Source organism: Sinohyriopsis cumingii, chromosome 10 (assembly GCF_028554795.1).
Source record: "Sinohyriopsis cumingii isolate HCF-2022 chromosome 10, ASM2855479v2, whole genome shotgun sequence".
NCBI lineage: Eukaryota > Metazoa > Mollusca > Bivalvia > Unionida > Unionidae > Sinohyriopsis > Sinohyriopsis cumingii.
This window is the reverse complement of record NC_142970.1, coordinates 105639825-105661003: the sequence shown is the minus strand read 5'-3', so window position 1 is coordinate 105661003 and position 21179 is coordinate 105639825. Positions and strand designations below refer to the sequence as shown.

Sequence of the window (21179 nt, the reverse complement as noted above, 5' to 3'; positions counted from 1 at the left end):
GTACCGTAGCAGCGCTATTGGCAGCCACTTCTTTTCAGCCATGTGTCTACCGATCCAAATATAGCAACAGCGATGAAGTCCTGCCGCGAACTCAAATGATACTACGCGAGCGAATCCGGTTAAATCAAAATCGGGCAGTGGTCCATTAATAGCAACACGAGTCATTTCATGTCTGGGGTGTCCAAATCGTCTAAAGTACTCAGCGGCGGATCCATACCCGAGAAAACTCGCTGGATAACAGGCAACCATATCAACGGAAATCATAGCGTCGCGGTTGTATTCAGTGTTCCATAGTCCACCGTGATAGTATTCCAAACAACTGGATTGTACATCCGGTAGAAATTCCTTGCGTGTTGGACTCCACGCATTTTTCCTCGCTGCAACATGAGCCGCAACCGATGGAATCGTAAAACAATTTGTTAGCAGTTGTTCATCATGCTCTTCAAATTCTATGGCGGTTTTTTTCATCCTGTTGTGAAATGCTTCAGTGCGGTATAATTCACCGTTTGGTCTTACAAACTGATCAAAGGTATCAGCGCTGCGAAGTAACCACACTGATACAGGGTCGTTTTTACACAAATAAGCGATAGCATCAAATAGTTTCCTCTCCGCGAGAAAACCATCCTGTATAAATTCCCCGGGAATATACTTTACTGTTCTATCCCGTGGAAACACTGTGATCGCGGGCGTCCATGCGTGTTCGTTATGATCAATAATTTTGATTGGGGCCCCATTTGATTTGTACTTTGATTCGTATAATACTTCACCGGTTATCGTTGTAACGGTTATTGGAAATCTCAGCGATGTTTCTAATCTCGCTATGTCGCTGATGGTTGCTCCACGCTCGCGCACTGTCTCCTCCCACTGGTTGATTTTGCTACGTCGTAAATCAGTCAATTTGTTTCCTCGACATGCATTTGTAAAATGCTCTGTTACTCGTTCTGCTACACAATTTATCCCCGTTAACTGTTTCATTGGTTTCAGTTTTCCGATATCAGGTTTCTTATTTAACGGGTATATTCCATAAACAACTGCTGTTTCAGGATACGCTCGTTCATAGTATGGTCTGTCAATTCCGGTTAACAGCCCGGGCTTGGAGTCGCGGCTAACAATGACTGTTTTCTTGTCGCTGAGAACTGGTTCAAATTTATCACGTATGATCCAATTACCTGATTCCACCCGGACAATGAATTTTACTCTGAAGAAATACTTTTTACCGTCAAGTTGTGATATTATCGTTGCTGCGCGGTTGTCGTTCATGGTAGCATCAACAATGCCATCAATTCGAAATGTTGACCAGCTATGAGATGCGCCATCACGCTTGAATTCATCGATACAATCGCGTATTTTACTCAACAGGGTTCTATCGTTTATTAACGCTTTTGGTGCGTCCTTGAGGACTCTATCGAGATTGAACTTAATATTTTTCCAGGGCTTAATTGCTGCTAATCTCTCGAACTCATCCATATAATTAAAACAAGTATTTAAATGAAAGTATATAGTATAATGAATCACTGCAAATGGTTGATGATTGGGTCGACAACCCCGTGCAATAAATCATGTAGAGGCGAATTCTGCGGGTATCATTTACAAAGCGTTCGTAATGGTTCTCTTGGCCCCCTCCCGTGCTTGGTTTGTCACGTCGGTGTAAGAGGAAAATCGCAGTTGTGTATCAATTGTGGCGCAAAGCGATACAGGGAACTAAAACGCTATTATGACAAGCGAATTAAAAACGCCGTCATTGACCCCACCGCCGACTTCGTCATCAAAACCCCCCAAGACTACGTTGAAAGATTTATAATTAAACCAAATAATAAATTAGACAAATAGTATTATTATACAAATGGACCAAGAATTTCAGCCGCATCCTGTGCTCGTCAATTACGAGGCATCTCGCGACGGCATTGTTAGAAACCGCAAACTGAAGAAGCCGGTTGGTACCGTAAGTAATCAGGGGTATCTGATGTTTGGTGCCGGAAAGAAGAAGTACCATGTTCATAGGGCGGTATTTGAGGTATTCAACGGATTAATCGAAAATGGACTTGTGATTGATCATATTAATAATAATAAGACTGATAATTCTCTTATAAACTTGCAAGCTGTCTCGCAGAGTCAAAATACCAAAAAAGGCCAAACCGGTAAATACCCAAAGAAAGCAAAACCCGTAAAGTCATTTGATACAACAACTCACGAGGAAAAAATATTTCAGTCGATGAATGAAGCCAGTAGATACTTTGACATTTGTATCGCCTCAATACGAAAAGTAGCAGAACGAGTATATCAAACAGCAATCTCAAAAAAGACCGGGCATAGAATTCGATTTTCATATGTAAATATCAGCGAGTGACGAAGTCACCGGCGCCTATGGCGCTGACGAAGTCGCCATGACAATAAATTGTCCATTCCGGAAGAAAACAAAGTATTCAGTATTGTTGAACACCTCGGGATTGATACACGGGGTTTCATTTTTTTTATTTAAAAACAAGATGTTCTATAAGAATAATGAATATCGAAGACATCAATAATATATTAGCCGAGATTTCAAAATTAAAAAATCAAGGAATTGAATTATCTGATAGTCTCGACAGCGAAAAAATATTATCCGATTATGAGATTATTAACGAACAATCGAAACGGGGGCGTTTTACCCTGGCCCGCGAGTACTTTTTTATAAAACGATTACAACATACGATCAATGAAAACTTGTACCACAATGACGCAAATGCATTCATTGGACTATTCACTGCCGTTGAAATAATACGAAAAAAACTCGGACGTGTTTATGAACGACGCCGGGAGATTTCTAGTAAGATCAAAAACATTAGAAGGATTATAGACGAAAACTCCGGCGAGAAATTAGAAATTGCTTCGCAATTGCAATAATGGTAGGCGAATCACTTACTACTCGGCTAGCCAGAGAGCGGCTAGCAGCGCTTAAAAAGTTCATACCGTTACGAGACAGGGTCCGAGAACAACTTCAAACGCGGCAGCAACTACAAACCGATTTTACTGTTGGAAGCGAACAACTCTTTGCCCCGGTAACTAAAGCGACCAAAGATGTTACGGCGGCAACTGTGCCCGTCCTCGATGCGCTTGAAAAGATAGCGGCTCAGACCGAACAAACAAAAAGGTCTTTAGAAACACTCCCTGCAAAAATAGCGGCTGCTACAACACGGAGGCCACCACCACTCGCTTTAACCGAACCACAAGAACCTTATGTTACAATGGCCGACGAAGAAGAACTAGGTGCTACCGCAAGAGAACCAGAAGAAGAAATACCGGAAGAAGAAATACCAGAAGAAGAAATACCAGAAGAAGAAAAAGAGAGAGAGAGGAATATACCCAGTAATGTACTCAAGAAGAGCACAATAGATCAAATCAGGCCCTTCAGCGATGAAGAATTAATTGATTTTGCCGCCAACAAGTTTGCTAAGAATTTACGAGATAGGCATATCAATAGCGGCTACGAGAAAAATATAAAGTCGTTAAGGGATTGGACAAGAATGGTGTATTTAGCGAGTAAACACAAGAATGCATTACTACGTGGTGATGGCCCCGATTACGACGCATTCCACAATAAAGTAAAAAGTAGAATACCAAAAAAAGGAAAAGGATACTCTGTTGGTAAAGAATCCTACGACGTTACCTGTCCTAACAGTGTTCTCAGTGATATATCACGGCTAGAGGTACTAATCGGAGGAAAACGAGCCGGAAATAACTCTCCGGAAATAATCAATGAGGCCGCTGATATTTGCAAGCGGTTATTTACGGGCGGTATCATGGACGTTAGTGCGTATCGAACGCTCATAGACGAACTCGTGGATGATTAAAAAAATTATCGTTTTGTTAATTTTGACCGTTTTTGGTCGTTTTTCGAGGGCAAAAACCCCAGGAAATCATTTAGAGAAAATCGATGTTTTTGCTGAAAAATCGAAAAAAAACGACTATAGGCAACAAAAAATGACCAAAAATGACTAAAAATCAAGAAAAAACCGGAAAAAAACCCCAGGAAATTTTGATAAAATTTATTCCGGTTTTCCACACGGCGGGGGGGGGGGGGGGAGGGGTGATCAATCACTGGTGATCACAATCACTAATTGAAAAACCGGTGTTTTTATAATAAAGATGATCATACACTACAACCACGATAAACCAGTACTCGTCTACGTGGTAAACTCGCGATTGCCTGTTTACCGCGCGTACTATGGAGATGGTCTCGGTAGCACCATTGCAGGGTTATTTACAAGAATGGCTCCAAAAGTAGCGCCGTTAGCCAAACAATTAGGAATGAAGGCTATTGATGTTATTCGTGATAAGGGTATTAGTGCTATTGGAGACGTTGCCGGAAAGGCGCTTTCTGCAGCAAAGGACAAACTAATGTCGTTGGTGAGGAGAAAAAAACAGAAACCACCGGTGATGCCATCAACGACGGTGATGCCCGCAAATGTCAGTAAAGTAATAAATAACGCCGTGGAAGAAAAACTAGAGTCGTTGGCGGCTCAGTCATCCACCAACGCGCCCATGAACACAATAGCGGGAGAGTGGTCTTAAACAGAATTCAAAGAATTTACGACGAAAAAATCGCAATTGAAATCATCAACATGATAAATAATAAAATGTTTGCGCGAACCGCTGATCCCGCGTTTGATATGGATGCCCCAGTGCACAGGGATGATTCTGTCCGCGATTATCAATATTATTCTTATTATGCAGCGCAACCTGACCTACGATCGCGAATTGAACTTCAAGTCCAAGATACCAGTAGATACTTTCTGCCATGTGAAGCGTTTATCGAAATTGAGGGAGAACTCGTGACAAATGCTGCCGATAATGCACCATACGCAGATGACGATCATGTTCGAGTTGGTTTCGTCAACAACGGTATCATGGCGTTATTTGAGAGCGCCAGATATCTTATTGACGGGCGAGAAATTGAATCAATAGAACGCGAGGTTGATGTTGCAACGACGATAATTGGGTTAGCGAGATATTCGGACGATTATACGAGATCGGCGGGCCCATCTATGATGTTTGCGAAGGACTCCGCCGATAACGCTGATCATTTTCAGTACGTTAACGTGCTGATAAAAGAAAATACCACAGTTGACCAGGTTGAAGCAACCAATCCAGATCGCAGAGCAAAACCAGACACTAATTTCACTGTTATGAAAAGTCTTAACGATAATTACAATATGGGATTCGCAGCACGAATGTCGATGCTAAAAAGACCACGCCGGCAGTTTTCATGCGTGATTCCACTCCATCACATATTTGGATTCTGCAGAAATGTCAGGAGGGTTATATATGGGGCCAAGCATACAATCGCGCTAACGCGAAGGGGCGATGATAACAATGCAATATGACATGCTGCTGGCGTCGCTGCCGGTAAAGTCGTTTTAACTAAAATGGCATTGTGGATGCCGGTGCTGACTCCATCAGTTACCACGGAAGCACGATTGTTAGCATTTATGGAACAGGGAGGAAAATCGTTGTTGAGTTGGCTAGCGGTAACAACTGATGCTAAAGAGGATAACGTCGCCGATACGTTTACATGGCACCTGGCATCAAAACAGGGTGTTTCAGCCCCGCGTCATATATTTATAGCACTACAGAATAGGGAACGATTGGGTAATCAAGAACACAGCCATATGATATTTGATCAATTAGGAGTCATGGATGTTTCGCTGAGAATAAACGGACAACAGGAACCATCCGAGGATATACAGCTTAATTACGGCGACAACCATGTCGCACGTGTGTACCATCGATTGCTGTCATATATGGGTCGTGATCAAAACGTCGACACTGGTTTGCAAATATCACAACATGATTTTAAAAAGCTGTATCCGATTTATTATTTTTCGTTGGAACATCTTGATTTAACGAGACAATCCGTCGTTGATATACACTTCCGAGCTCGTATAGCCCCGGCTGGTGTTAATTATAGAGCGGTTGCTGTCATTCTCAGCGATAAATCAATGCTGTTGGAAGGTGTTGGTGGACGAATGAGAATCGTTGATGCACCAGTGGAAAACATGTAATTGAAAGCACAAACACGTTTACAATAAAATGTCGTATAGTGTCGTCAGTGTAGAGTTGACTGATGGTCAAGTCAAGAAATTACGATCAAAGTCGGCTAAACAATGCGGGACCACAATAATGCTGAAGCCGTCACAGATGGCGGGTGGTAATCATAAGATATCGTTGACGGCGCGTCAAATAAAACATTTCAATAATGCGATGAAGAATAAAAAGGGCGTTCAAATAGATTTCTCGGCCGCAGCGATCAAAGACATGGAAAAGACCGGTGGGATATTTCCGCTGTTAGCCGCGATTCCGGCATTGATTGCCGCGGCGGCCCCAGCAGTGGCTAAGGCGGCGGCGTTAGGAGCCGTTGGTACCGCGGCGGGAATGGCATTGAAAAAGGCAACCGGGAAAGGCTATAAAAAAAACGACCCGTAGCCGGAAAGGGTCTAAGACTACCGGGAACCCCGTATTCATGGTACTCGGGAAAGGGTCTAAGACTACCGGGAACCGTTTATTGACTCAGGAGTCTATGACCCCCATGTCTAATTTTGATTTAATAGACGCCGCAGACGCGCTAGCGATAAAAAACTTCAGAGGTGTTTTTATGAGGGATCAACTACCGGCGGCACCAAGGAATATTGAAACCGGCATAATTAACCTCGATGGGTCCTCCGGAGCGGGAACTCATTGGGTTGCATACGCGATTGATCCGCGTGCGATCGTCTATTTTGATTCATACGGGTTAGCCCCGCCGAACGAGTTTATGCGGTATATCCGGACGTGTTCAGCCCGGGTTTTTTATTCCACTCTGCCAACACAGCGATTAAGCGACCCGCCGATATGCGGCCGTGAAGTATTGAACGTACTCGTGGCGATTTCATCATCGCGAAAACCACCTCATGTGGTTGTAAACGAATACACTAGTGGGGTCGTAGAGGCTCGGCGGGTTAATTAGAAACGCTGTTTTTTTTTACAATAACGATGATTGATATTTGGGGACGACCTATTTCGGCGCTGAAGGATCCACGGAAACGCCCGCCACCGATGACATAAAAAAACTAATCGAGGATGAAATCGCTGATACGTTGAATTTAACAAGTGTTGACCCAGGTGAAATAGTTGTATTTCAAGACCGCCAGGGTAAATTGAAATCCAGTAATGTGTCGCTGGATGACGTTTTAACACGACGGCGTGATGCCGCCGAGGACACTATCGCGCTGTATACCAGCGACGGACGACTCAAGCCGGGTGAACATCTGTCGACGATAACATTAGTCAAAGACGGTTTTATAAGGTTGAATAGATCGGTGACCGAACTTGACGCGCAGGTGAAAAAATCTGTCACCGAGGTGAAAAAATCTGTCACCGATATACAACTCACTACCGCTAGTTTTTTCGGGACCCCGACGGTAACCGAACCGAATCTTGCAACAATAAAAAATACTATTTCGGAGTTTACAACGCTGTCGGGCCAATTTTACACGTTACGAAAAAAATGTTAACAGGATCGATGACAACTTTGATAAATTCTTTGGTAAAAAAATACCAAGCTGGATGAAATCACAACAACTATAAATGATATCACTGCGTATGGACAGGAAATAAAAACAATCAAAACTGATGTTGCAGCGAACAAAGGGAGTGTAGACGTGCATGAACGGGAAATAGAAATAATCGGCGCTAATGTTGCAACGATCATAAATAATGTAGACTCGCATACAGGGGAAATAGGAACGATCAAAACTGATATTGTAGCGAACAAAAGGAATATAGACGCGCATACACAGGACATAATGACAATCAGAGCTGATATTGAAGCGAACAAAAAGGGTGTAGACGTGTATAGAGGGGAAATAGGAACGATCAAAACTGATGTTGCAACGAGCAAAAGAAATATAGACGTGTATGGACAGGAAATAAAAACAATCAAAACTGATGTTGCAGCGAACAAAAGGAATATAGACGCGCATACAGGGGAAATAGAAACAATCGAACTTGATGTTGCAGCGAACAAAAGAAATATAGACGCGCATACAGGGGAAATAGAAACGATCAAAACTGATATTGTAGCGAATAAAAAAGGTATAGACGTGCATGAACAGAGAATAGGAAAGATCAAAACTGATATTGTGGCGAACAAGAATAATATAGACGCGCATGAATGGAGAATAGAAACAGTCAAAACTGATGTTGCAGCGAACAAAAAAGATGTGGACGCGCATACACGGGAAATAGATACACTCATTACTAAGGTTGCAGCGAACAAAAAAGATGTGGACGCGCATACACGGGAAATAGATACACTCATTACTAAGGTTGCAGCGAACAAAAAAGATGTGGACGCGCATACACGGGAAATAGATACACTCATTACTAAGGTTGCAGCGAACAAAAAAAATGTGGACGCGCATATACAGGAAATAGATATACTCATTACTAGGGTTGCAGCGAACAAGAATAATATAGACGCGAATTTGCGGAGAATAGAAATAATCGGAACTGATGTTGAAGCGATTAAAGACGGACTACCGAGAGTAGCAGAGCAATTCGAAAAAATAAAAGTCCCTCATGAGAACATCATCAACACAGTATACACAATTCGGCATGGATCATTCGATTGGACTCCTACACAGAATACAGTAAATACTACCGCAACTGTTAAGGGCATTTATCGATTGACACTGGTTTCAATGATGCAGTTTAATATATTATCGTCGAGTTCATCCGGGTTTAACAATACAATATCAACAATTATAGACAAGAACGCAACTGAACAGTTTACAATTTATGCCGTTGATGGAAATTTAGCCCGGGCAAACATTACATGGTATGTGGAATTTGTAGCGAATCTAAGTAATTAAAAACACTAGCTCTTTTAAAATAAAAATGACCACCAGGGTAATTGAATCAGAGGTATCACCGACGTCACATCAATATCGATTCGATACCGCAAAAGAATTCTCCGCGAACTTGAAAACGCTTTCCGAACAATACTGTGCAAAAATAAAAAAATACCGCAGAAAAATAACCACCATCGACGCGGTCGTGTACTCGGTGTCGGGTATAGTAGCCGGTACCGGTGTTATTTTATCCACGGTGACCACGATAGCCCCGATCGCTGTTCCAATCGCTATCTCCGCGATGACAACAATTGCTGGAGTCGCCAACGCAATCACTAAAAAGATATCATCGTGTTTTCAGAAAAAACTCGACGAGTATACAGTAAAACATCAAATAGTATCCGACGCGTACTCGAAATTATCCGGGTTGATCTCGTTATCGATTGATAATTTGTTCGTATCCGATGTTGAATTCTCCACGATGGTCCAGTTGTATAGCTCCGCGATGTCAAAAATCGAGGATTTTCAACTGGAAGCCGGAACCACCTGGTTGTTGAAATTAGACACTAAAAACAACGAATAATAATAATGTCGCTGAACCCCGAAGGGTCTCAATTACTTCAGCGGATCGCGGAGAACACCACTCCGGTACAAACAAATATGATATCGATAACGTCAACGAAGCCAGAATTCAGTGTGAACTTCCCGTCGCCGGTTCCAGTGAAGGAAATAGCGCTGGCAAAATTGCGAGTATATCACAGTTGGCCTAATATCCGAGCGGACGCATTTAACGGACAACAACCTAATAACTCGCTGGTTTTTGCATGGACAAATAAGCCCGATGGGACCCCAGACTGGAATGAGGTTACAATACCAACTGGGTCATACCAAATAGAACAAATCAATAAAGAATTTCAACGCAGGATAAAATCGATCACAGGAAAAGAATCAAAAATCGCTATTACGGTTCATGAACCGACGTTATTGTCGACGATTGAAATAAGCACACCGGGGTATATGGTTGATATTTATAACAGTTCAATAAGAACCATACTAGGATGGCCTAAGAATCCACCCGCGGACACCCCCCCATCAACTATCCTCAGACACGATAACGGAGATGGTGGTAGGCATATTGCTCCATACAACGTAAATATTGCATCGGTGATAGCGATTAATCTAGTGTGTGATGTTATCGAAGGGAGTTACCAGGTGGATACCAAGCAATCAAATCAGGCTCAACAGGGATATATCCTTTATTCGTTTTCACCAACAGCCCCTCCGGGATTTTTAATCGTTGAGAGTCCGATTAATCCGGTCTATATGCGATGCCATAATCGGTTTTTAACGAGAATTAATTTCAGACTTACCGATCAGTCTAATAACCTAATTGACCTACAAGAGGAGGAGTTAGTGATCACTCTGTTTGTAAGATCATAGCAGCGGGGGGGGGGGGGGCGATTACATCGACGCGGTCGTCGCTGTATTTACCGGACGCTGACAACGCTGGGATCGGCGCGCAGAAGGTGTTAATTAAACCAAATGACGTCCGGACAATTGTCGATTTGGCCCCTCGACGATGACAACGACGACGACGTCGTTTTTTTTTTACCAGGCGCTGACGACACCGGATCCGCTGAGTGCAGAAGGTATCAATTAAGCCAAATGACGTTTGGACAAAATGTCGGATTCGCCCCCCCCCCCCGCTGCTTAATGCAACAATGTACTTGTCAGCTCACGCTGATAGAGAGTAATCTAAGTCAATAAAATCAACTTACCGTAATGCAACAGTTTACTTGTCAGCTGATGTTGTTAGAGAGTAATCTAAGTAAATAAAATCATCTTACCGTAATGATACAGTTCACCTGTCAGTTGATAGAGAGTATTCTAAGTAAATAAAATCAACTTACCGTAATGCAACAGTTTACTTGTCAGCTGACGCTGATAGAGAGTAATCTAAGTAAATAAAATCAACTTACCGTAACGCAACAGTTTACTTGTCAGCTGATACAGAGTAATCTAAGTAAATAAAATCAACTTACCGTAATGCAACAGTTTACTTGTTAGCTGATGTTGATAGACAGTACTCTAAGTAAATAAAATCAACTCACCGTAATGCAACAGGTTACTTGTCAGCTGATAGAGAGTAATCTAAGTAAATAAAATCAACTTACCCTGATGCAACAGTTCACTTGTCAGCTGACGTTGATAGAGAGTAATCTAAGTAAATAAAATCAACTTACCGTAATGTAACAGTTCACCTGTCAGCTCACACTGATAGAGAGTAATCTAAGTCAATAAAATCAACTTACCGTAATGTAACAGTTCACCTGTCAGCTGATAGAGAGTAATCTAAGTAAATAAAATAAACTTACCGTAATGTAACAGTTCACCTGTCAGCTGACGCTGATAGAGAGTAATCTAAGTAAATAAAATCAACTTACCGTAATGTAACAGTTCACCTGTCAGCTCACACTGATAGAGAGTAATCTAAGTCAATAAAATCAACTTACCGTAATGTAACAGTTCAGCTGTCAGCTGATAGAGAGTAATCTAAGTAAATAAAATAAACTTACCGTAATGTAACAGTTCACCTGTCAGCTGACGCTGATAGAGAGTAATCTAAGTAAATAAAATCAACTTACCGTAATGCAACAGTTCACTTGTCAGCTGACGTTGATAGAGAGTAATCTAAGTAAATAAAATCAACTTACCGTAATGCAACAGTTTATTTGTCAGCTGATAGAGAGTAATCTAAGTAAATAAAATCAACTTACTGTAATGCAACAGTTCACTTGTCAGCTGACGTTGATAGAGAGTAATCTAAGTAAATAAAATCAACTTACCGTAATATAACAGTTCACTTGTCAGCTGACGTTGACAGAGAGTAATCTAAGTCAATAAAATCAACTTACCGTAATGCAACAGTTCACCTGTCAGCTGATAGAGAGTAATCTAAGTAAATAAAATCAACTTATCATAATGCAACAGTTCACTTGTCAGCTCACGCTGATAGAGAGTAATCTAAGTCAATAAAATCAACTTACCGTAATGCAACAGTTCACCTTTCAGCTGATAGAGAGTAATCTAAGTAAATGAGATCAACTTATCCTGATGCAACAGTTCACCTGTCAGCTGATAGAGAGTAATCTAAGTAAATAAAATCAACTTACCGTAATGCTACAGCTAACTTGTCAGCTGATAGAAAGCAATCTAAGTAAATAAAATAACTTACCGTAATGATACAGTTCACCTGTCAGCTCACGCTGATAGAGAGTACTCTAAGTAAATAAAATAATTTGTGTGTATAATGTCAACTGTAACTTCTGTCTGCCTTCGCGTTCCTCTCTGTGTCATTGTTTCCTTGAGTAAAAACGTTTAATGGATGAATAGGGTTATATTTATATTCTATGCCTGTCCCTTAACATTTACGTTGCACCAGGCGACAAAATATCTAATTGAAAGTCACCTGCATTACCACTTGTAGGTAAAATTGCCAACGTCCACACTTTTCGAATGACTGCTAATATATTTTGGACGAAAACGTCATATGTATTTTATTCACAAACAGATCTTTTTCTTGCTACTGATTCCAACATTCATCTCATTTTATGGTATTAATATATATTCAGTTAAACAGTCTAAACATGTTGAAATTATAATAAGAGAGACGTAATTAGTATCATCCTTTGAGCTTTAAACTGATAGTTTGGCGTTTGCTATATATTGTCTCCTTTTTGGATCTTTCTTCTTTAAAACAGAACACATTTAGGATTGATTTCTGCTAGCATAGATTTTTCTTTTGAAAGGAGCACATCGATATTAATCCAATATAGTTATTACGTTTTAGATAATGTTTATTGTTTTTATATACTATGCATTATGTCTTTATATAATGTTTCTTCTGAAAATCCTATAGCTCAAACAAATGTCAAAAGTTCAAAATGATTCCTTGATATTTATGAAGTCGTCCATTAAAAATGTGCCGAAATGACGCACGCATGTTCGTATTTGCATAAGAGGTAATTAAGACACATTTTTATAATATTTATTTGATTATGGATTTGCTCATGTAATTCTTTAGCTCTTTAGTTATGTACATGTCTATATCAGATCTTATATTGCTAATGTTTAAAGAATTCTAGCATGTCTCTGTTGCAAAGTCAGAATACAACATTGTCTGACGAGGCTAATTTGAATCTAATTTGAATCTAGTAGTAGTTTTTCAGATCATCACTAGTTCATAAGTGGCATATGCGTTTTCACAGGCATGAATTTGGCACATCGTAAGGCACACAGTCTACTCGGTTAGATTCCACGAGTGTCTCGTAGTCTGTGTTCATTACCAGGTGCACTATATTACCTGTGTGGACCCATACATTCCTAAAAAAACATCGAAGTTTATATTGTTTCCGGAACTGACTAAAACTAACTGTATTAGGTGTCATAGCAGGGACTATCTATGTAGATTTGTTCCTGTTCAACTATGTACCAATTGCACTATGAAGTGCAGAGTATACCCAACTATGAAGTACACTGTATGTCCCCACTATGAAGTAAAGAGCGTGTCCCCACGGTGAAGTACAGATTATGTTCCCAATATGAAGTACGGAGTATGTCCCCACTATGAAGTACAGAGTATAATCCCACTATGTAATATTCTATACGTTCACATTATGAAGTAAACAGTAAATCCCCAATAAACGGCCATACAGCGAAATCCAGAAAATAAAAATATAGACTCTTCTTTCCCTTAAAATTATGTCCAGACATCACTTGTAACCAGTTATAAACATTTAAACTGCAACATCTAGTATTTTGTCCAAAACGGGCTTTGTTCAACATGTGAATGACAGAGATTGATAAGAGTTTTTAATGCTATATATGACGCAGCCAACCGCTAATAGTTCCTATCCATAAATTAGTATGTTAATTGGTATGATACTAGCCCAGTCTTTTCATTCTACTTTCTGTTTGTAAAACTGAAAATATGGCCCAGTCATTTGAAAGATTCTTTACGCAAAGTGTACAGGACTATTCTTATTCTGGCTTCCTCTAATGTTTTGACAGAAAGGATTCTTAGTAACTGTCTCTTGCGATCCACATTCATTATATGGGTAATCTTTGGTCAGTGGTTCGTTGTATAGTTTAATCCGCGGATATGCACTTGAGTAACATGACAAATTGCACATTTGTTTGGAATCTGAATGTTGGTACCAGCAGTATTATCCTGGGTACATAATGTAGATCCATGCACGTGCTAATAATATACTTGTCAAAGTTGACAGCGGAAAGTAAATTATTTGTAATACGTGTATTGATTTGGTATTAAATATGTTTGTGCCGTGACAACGATTACAGAACATTTATGAACAAAACTAGAGTTCATGTAAGAACAGAACATCAGGAAGAACAATCCAAATTCATACAGGTTTAGTATGACATTGATGTATGTAATAACAATAACTTTTTAGTGGAGCAGGCAACCTTTGTCTATTCGGAGTCAGAATTGACAGAAAACAAGTAGGTATTGAGTATAAGAAATGTAGTAATATATATATATATATATATATATATATATATATATATATATATATATATATATATATATATATAGGTTCCAGATTATTATGTATGTCAGATATACAATCCATATGCACCGAGGTTCTATCAAAAAGAAAATATATGTTGAAATATAGTCATTAATTTGTACTTCATCATTGCCTTGTTTATTTCAATATTGTTATGGCTATGTCATCATTCTCTTGTTTATGTTTGAAGCAACATTTCCTACGATAATACTAGTTTCCTTAGTTTGATGAATGCAGCACTAAGGTGGGATTGTTGGTGATCTTAGGAATAAAACGAACATTTACAACCCACTGTAGTTGGAATGCAATTTGTGTGTGTGCGTGTGTGTTGGGGTTCCAATATGTATCTTGTAATGTATCAAATTGCTCTCGCTATATAGATAAAGCTTGTCCTGAACAGTTCTAAGTAGGGAAATAACTTTAGTAGGCGTATCCTGGTCATCTGTATTTGTAAGTACTGGTGTATCAGTCTATTGTGTTTGCTGCATTACCAAGCCAAACATTTTATAAACTACATATGTGCATATAAGAAGCTTTCTAGACGGGCATCGTTTCGTGTCATATTAGCATGTCAGATATTTTCTATGCGATATTCCTCTTCGTATGAAATTTGCATATCAAAAGAGTTATTGACCTTGATCTTGTGTGTTTGACTTTTTGCATATCAGAATCCGTGCAGACTGTCATCGTGTATGTGTGTGGTATTTGCATATAATAATCTTTCTAGATGGTCCTCGTGCGTGTGGTAAGGATTAAGCTAAGTATCCATCATGACAACTGTTTCTAAATATACACATTTTGTCGGCAATATTTAAAGCTATATTCATTTTTAATAATATTTGTGTAATACATACAGACATACATACCAGATTGTTGCTTTGGGCATTGGCACATTGTAGCCGCGTCAAAAGAAGGAAGGTTTATTACCATTTGCATTGTAAGGAAACTTTTTAAATTAAAGCCAGGTAATATGAAGACTATGCTATCATTGTAGAAAGTAGCGGGAAATAAAAGTAATGCTGTCCATGAAATTTGCCATTCGGAGTAGTAGGTATTACTATTTAACATTTTGTGTACATCATCTGAAATTAATGTTATTATTTGCACATTTTTGGGTTACGTATACCTTTCGGGCAGATTTCAACTAATATAGACTAAACTCTAATCAGTACCCTGTACAGTCATGTTCCACAGAGTTATATTTGTTTCTTTTGTCTGTCTGTCTGTCTCCAATGTATATTGTCTTTTGATTACAAACTTTCTATAATTTTGGCATTAACAAGCAACTTACACAATGTCCGATATTAATATTTGTCTTAAACGTTTTATTTCATCTATAGGAAAATATTATTTCAAAGCTATATATTTTTCCTTGTGCAGAATGTTACATTTGTTGTACATGTTGTAAAAAATGTTTAGAATGTCATGCAAGGGTTTCGTACATACGTTCCCATGTTTCGAAACGTATAAAGGCCGCTCACCTCTCTGGATCTAAAACGATTTGACTGCTTGAGTTGTATTGCGGCTAATGTACGGAATATTGAGTGAAAAATGTAAGAATATACTATCAGTCAAATCACTGCTGAGAACTTACGGGTATTACTGGTGTATGTACTGCCGTTTGTTAGCTTGTATTTGTTAGATTGAAACATTATTCATTACTGCAAGTCGGTGCTGGGGAGATATTTCTCAACCTGTGTAATTAGCCAATTTATAGATACGTCATATTTTGCAGTATTTATGAGACCTTAATATAGCGTGGTATGTGTGTTTAGTAGCTTTAGATGGGGTTAGAGCAGTATACTATATTTCCAGGGGGCATTCACGTGTTTTTCTGGTGTACCTTTTATCGTGAGTTATTCATGACAGGAATATATTTTTAATGGAATGATAAAGAGTGAGTCAACCCTTTCTTCATGATGCCTTTCATTGTGGTTTTGAAAGCGGTTGGTGGAAGGACACATGCGGGGTGTTTGAGTATTGCGGTTTGAAGCTGTATTTTTGACTGATTGTGATGGAACCGGAAGTATTATTCTTTAGCTTTTCGCTTAGTGGAAAATCAAGGCAAATGAGAAACAGGGAAAAGCCATACAAATGTGAAATTATATTTATATATTTGTGATCATTGATAGATTAGAGAAAAATTGTAGTCTGCGCGTTATGGGAACTTCCATTTGACCACAACCGTTGTCTTGAAGTATTTGGAAATAGGGAAAACAATAGACTTCCAACCAAATTCACGCAAGTGTTAGATTCGCTCGGTAGAGAGACCCCTTGCGTGCAGAAGTGTAGTTGATTATTCAAGCTTTTATGAATGATTTTAGACACGCAGCATAAATAATATTTGATGATTGTTTTCCTTTGTTCTTGTAATGTCACTCTTGAGACGAGTTGGTACTTACCGCATACAAATTATTGTTTGTTCGTTTTGGGTACGCATTTTCTAATGAAAATCTCAAAGGGTATATGATCACCAGTTCGTGATGTTGTCAGTGATTGGTTCATTCCTTCAGATAGTGCTTTCAAACATCGGTTCTGTCGGGAGGTGATGGTGATCCGTGATCTCCCCAACTCTTTATTGATTTTGGTTATCGTTATCTAGGATCAGCATCACCTGGTGATTCCAGTCGTTCCCAAATCACTGTAGGTGATAAGCCGGCTTTTCTCTATTTCCGTTCCTTTCCTATCTCTTTCTGTTCAAATAATCAAACTCTTGTTTGCCGAATGTACTCTTTCCCCTCTAGCTATGTCATTTCGCTACCTAATGCACACTTACAACTCAGTTTACTTTCTAATGTTTTACTTGTCATACGGTTACTCGAACATGACATAATTAAAATACTCAGAAATTATTAACGCACCATTCTTGCTAAACATTACCAGATGAGCAATCCCAGTCGGCACACGAGTAGTTAAGTGGGCCACTTTACCGTCAATGGGAATTAGCATTACAAGACCCCTTGGGCAACTCTAGCGTCAAGGGAAATTTAACATGGAGAAAAATCGTGGGCAACTCTAGGGACAATGGGAATTTAACAAAGAGTTTGGGTCTGTCTAGCGACAAGGGGAAATTAACATGGGAATAGAGTTTGGGTCTGTCTAGGGACAAGGGGAATTGAACATATGGAAATTGAACATGGTGGGTCTGTATAGCGTCAAGGGGAATTGAACATGGTGGGATTGTCTAGGGACAATGATGGTAGAGGGTCAAACACAACAGAGACAGAAACATACATACACTAGTACAAGCGTGAGATTTATATATAAAGCATTACCAAGACCTGAAATCTTGCTGGGGTGTTCAAAAATTTGCATAATTGTAATGATGCTATAAATAGCTATAACCAAGGAAATGCTCAACGACAAAATGGATGTGACTAAAAGTAACGCTAAAATGACGAAATTGTCCCAGAATTTAAAGGAAAATAAACATATCCCCGAAAATTAAGTTACAATGGTTTAGACTAAAATGGATAAAATTAGTAACTACTTACAATATCAACTTCTGTGACGATCGTGAATAAATACCTATGTATCTATAATTAGCTGAAATTCCTATGAAATCCCACTATCTATTTATAGCTCCAACTTGTGGGTTTTTCCTTTGGAAAATCCCACTATCTTTTTATAGCCTCAGCTTGAGTGACGTTCCTGTTTATGAATTCTAGTATATATGTATAGCTACAAAATGTGGAAATCCCCAAGTCGATATTTATAGTCTCAAAATTTCCAGCGTCAGTGACGTCACTGTACTGAACACTAAGGGATAAATGTCAACAGTGTTGCAAGTGGCTGACCTGAATACACGCTACTGCAGGTAGGTAGGTAGAGTGTCTCTGATAGGGATAAAGTGAGTTTTTATAGGGACAAACAGAGACCAATACACACACACACACACACACACACACACACACACACACACACAACGTACGCGCGCCGACATACGCACACACACACACACACACACACACACACACACACAGGGAAGAGGAAAAAACAAACCCCAAATATACTATCAATACAGAAGGGAGATAACACAAACCCCAAATAAACTATCAACACAAACGTACGCGAACGCATACAAACCCCAAATATACTATTCACACAACGTCGCTAACGCATACAAACCCCAAATATGCTATCCACACTCGGGAGGAAGAAGAAAAAACAACCAAATATACGATCTACACAACGTACGCGAACACATACACACACACACACACACACACACACACACACACACTCACACACAGAGGGAAGAGGAAAAAACAAACCCCAAATATACTATCAACACAGAAGGGAGATAAAACAAACCCCAAATAAACTATCCACACAAACGTACGCGAACGCATACAAACCACAAATATACTATCAACACAGAAGGGAGATAATACAAACCCCAAATAAACTATCCACACAAACGTACGCGAACGCATACAAACCCCAAATATGCTATCCACACTTGGGAGGAAGAAGAAAAAAACAACCAAATATACGATCTACACACCGTACGCGAACAAACACACACACACACACACACACACACACACACACACACAGAGGGAAGAGTCAAAAACAAACCCCAAATATGCTATCAACACAGAAGGGAGATAATACAAACCCCAAATAAACTATCCACACAAACGTACGCGAACGCATACAAACCACAAATATACTATCAACTTAGAAGGGAGATAATACAAACCCCAAATAAACTATCCATACAAACGTACGCGAGCGCATACAAACCCCAAATATACTATCAACACAGAAGGGAGATAATACAAACCCCAAATAAACTATCCACACAAACGTACGCGAACGCATACAAACCCCAAATATACTATCAACACAGAAGGGAGATAATACAAACCCCAAATAAACTATCCACACAAACGTACGCGAACGCATACAAACCCCAAATATACTATTCACACAACGTCGCTAACGCATACAAACCCCAAATATGCTATCCACACTCGGGAGGAAGAAGAAAAAATCAACCAAATATACGATCTACACAACGTACGCGAACAAACACACACACACACACATACACACACACAGAGGGAAGAGGCAAAAACAAACCCCAAATATACTATCAACACAGAAGGGAGATAATACAAACCCCAAATAAACTATCCACACAAACGTACGCGAACGCATACAAACCCCAAATATACTATCAACACAGAGTGAAGAAGAAAAAGTTTTTTGAAAGCACCTAAGCCCTCACCTGCAATGACCAACTCTGCCAAACACCTACACCCCACCCCCACTCCCAACACTACAAAACCCATTTAACCCGTTATTTTATGGCATCAGTGTGTGATTTAGGAAACATCAAGACACAAAATGATGGATGAATAGACTGACTATTGTTTACCGATTTGCATGCCTAAAGAGCGTGCGTGAAGGAAAACATCCTTCCATTTCAATTCTAACTAAAACATGATCCAGAGGGATAGAGAGAGGTGAAAGAGCACAATTTCATAAAGTGTGAGTAAAAACAAAACACGCCATCCTTATTATACAATGTCAAGACCAAGAGACACTTACGTTTTCTTTCTGGTCTATTCTCTTTTAGAAGGTAGTATGAAATTTCACATCAGGGCCAACGCATCTGCTCACATTATCAATTTTTCCATTTCCATGTCTTTACTGGCACAAGTTCTTCATCATCTTCAATTTCTTCTTCTTCTGAATCCCTCTTCTCTGTTTCGTCTTGTTTTTGTTTCTTCTCTTTTCTCGTAGGGCACTCTGAATTCCAGTGTCCTTTCTCCTGACAACGATATTAGGTATCTTGACTTTTGTCTCTCTTTCTTAGACGAAGCAGGTATTCTGGAGACAAATACCCATTTACCTTTGCAGATATAGCAAACTTCATTAGCACTTACACACTTTCGTATGACTCTCATCAAATCAACGATCAAAAGAGTAAGTTTTGTTGCCACTTTCGCATGTGAATTATGCTTTCGTATGACTTTTAGCAAATATTTGACCAGCAGGTCGATCTGTGCTGACTCTTCCATCTTCTTGATCGTTTGAGAGCGGAATGAATACTCTGACGCTAAGATACTCTCCTTATATACAGGGACCTGCTGCGTATGAAACCTAGTCAAATGTAATTTTGCAATAAGATGAAACGATTTCATTGAGGAAGTAAAAAGCAATGATGTACCGTATCACCTCACACAAAACCTGAAGTGTTAGTTCAAATCCGTGTCAGCGATTTCGAAGACGACATAACTGAGCTTTAATCAATGCTCTCCAATTATGCCACAAAACCACGAGTCCTGATTCACGCCAAAAGAAATTTCGTTCGGTCCATAAAAAATAGTATCATATCTGAGAAACGCAAAAAGGAACTTCCAGAAAACTGAGAAAGACGGCTTACACCTACAACGTAAATGTATGAGTTCAAGTAGTGCGTAAAACTTAGTCAAATTAAATTTTTATAGTCAAGACGAAACGATCTCTTTTTGAACAAGAAAGCAGACACCAAGCGACAATGGCGATCCGTGTCACACAACACTTTTCAAAATGTATATTATCAGAGGTCTATTCTAGCGATCTGCACTGTTAAATTAAATGTTGATGTATTTTGCAATAAGACGGACACAATTTCCATGGGATCGCCCATGGTACGAATGTTCGTGCATTAGTTTAATTTTTAAAAATATTTTTTTTATATAAATCGCCTATAGGATAGACCCAGTAA

The 21179-nt window shown here is 39.5% G+C and overlaps 1 protein-coding gene across 1 annotated transcript in view; it reads left to right on the top strand.

The window, feature by feature from the left end:
- The first annotated feature begins 14277 nt into the window (after window positions 1–14277).
- LOC149790770 (uncharacterized) overlaps window positions 14278–21179 on the top strand; it is a 66364-nt gene continuing 59462 nt past the window's right edge. Inside the window, exon 1 of the mRNA XM_089971442.1 lies at window positions 14278–14390. The gene's annotated coding sequence lies outside the window, so the exon portion shown is untranslated. The remainder of the gene's footprint in view (window positions 14391–21179) is intronic.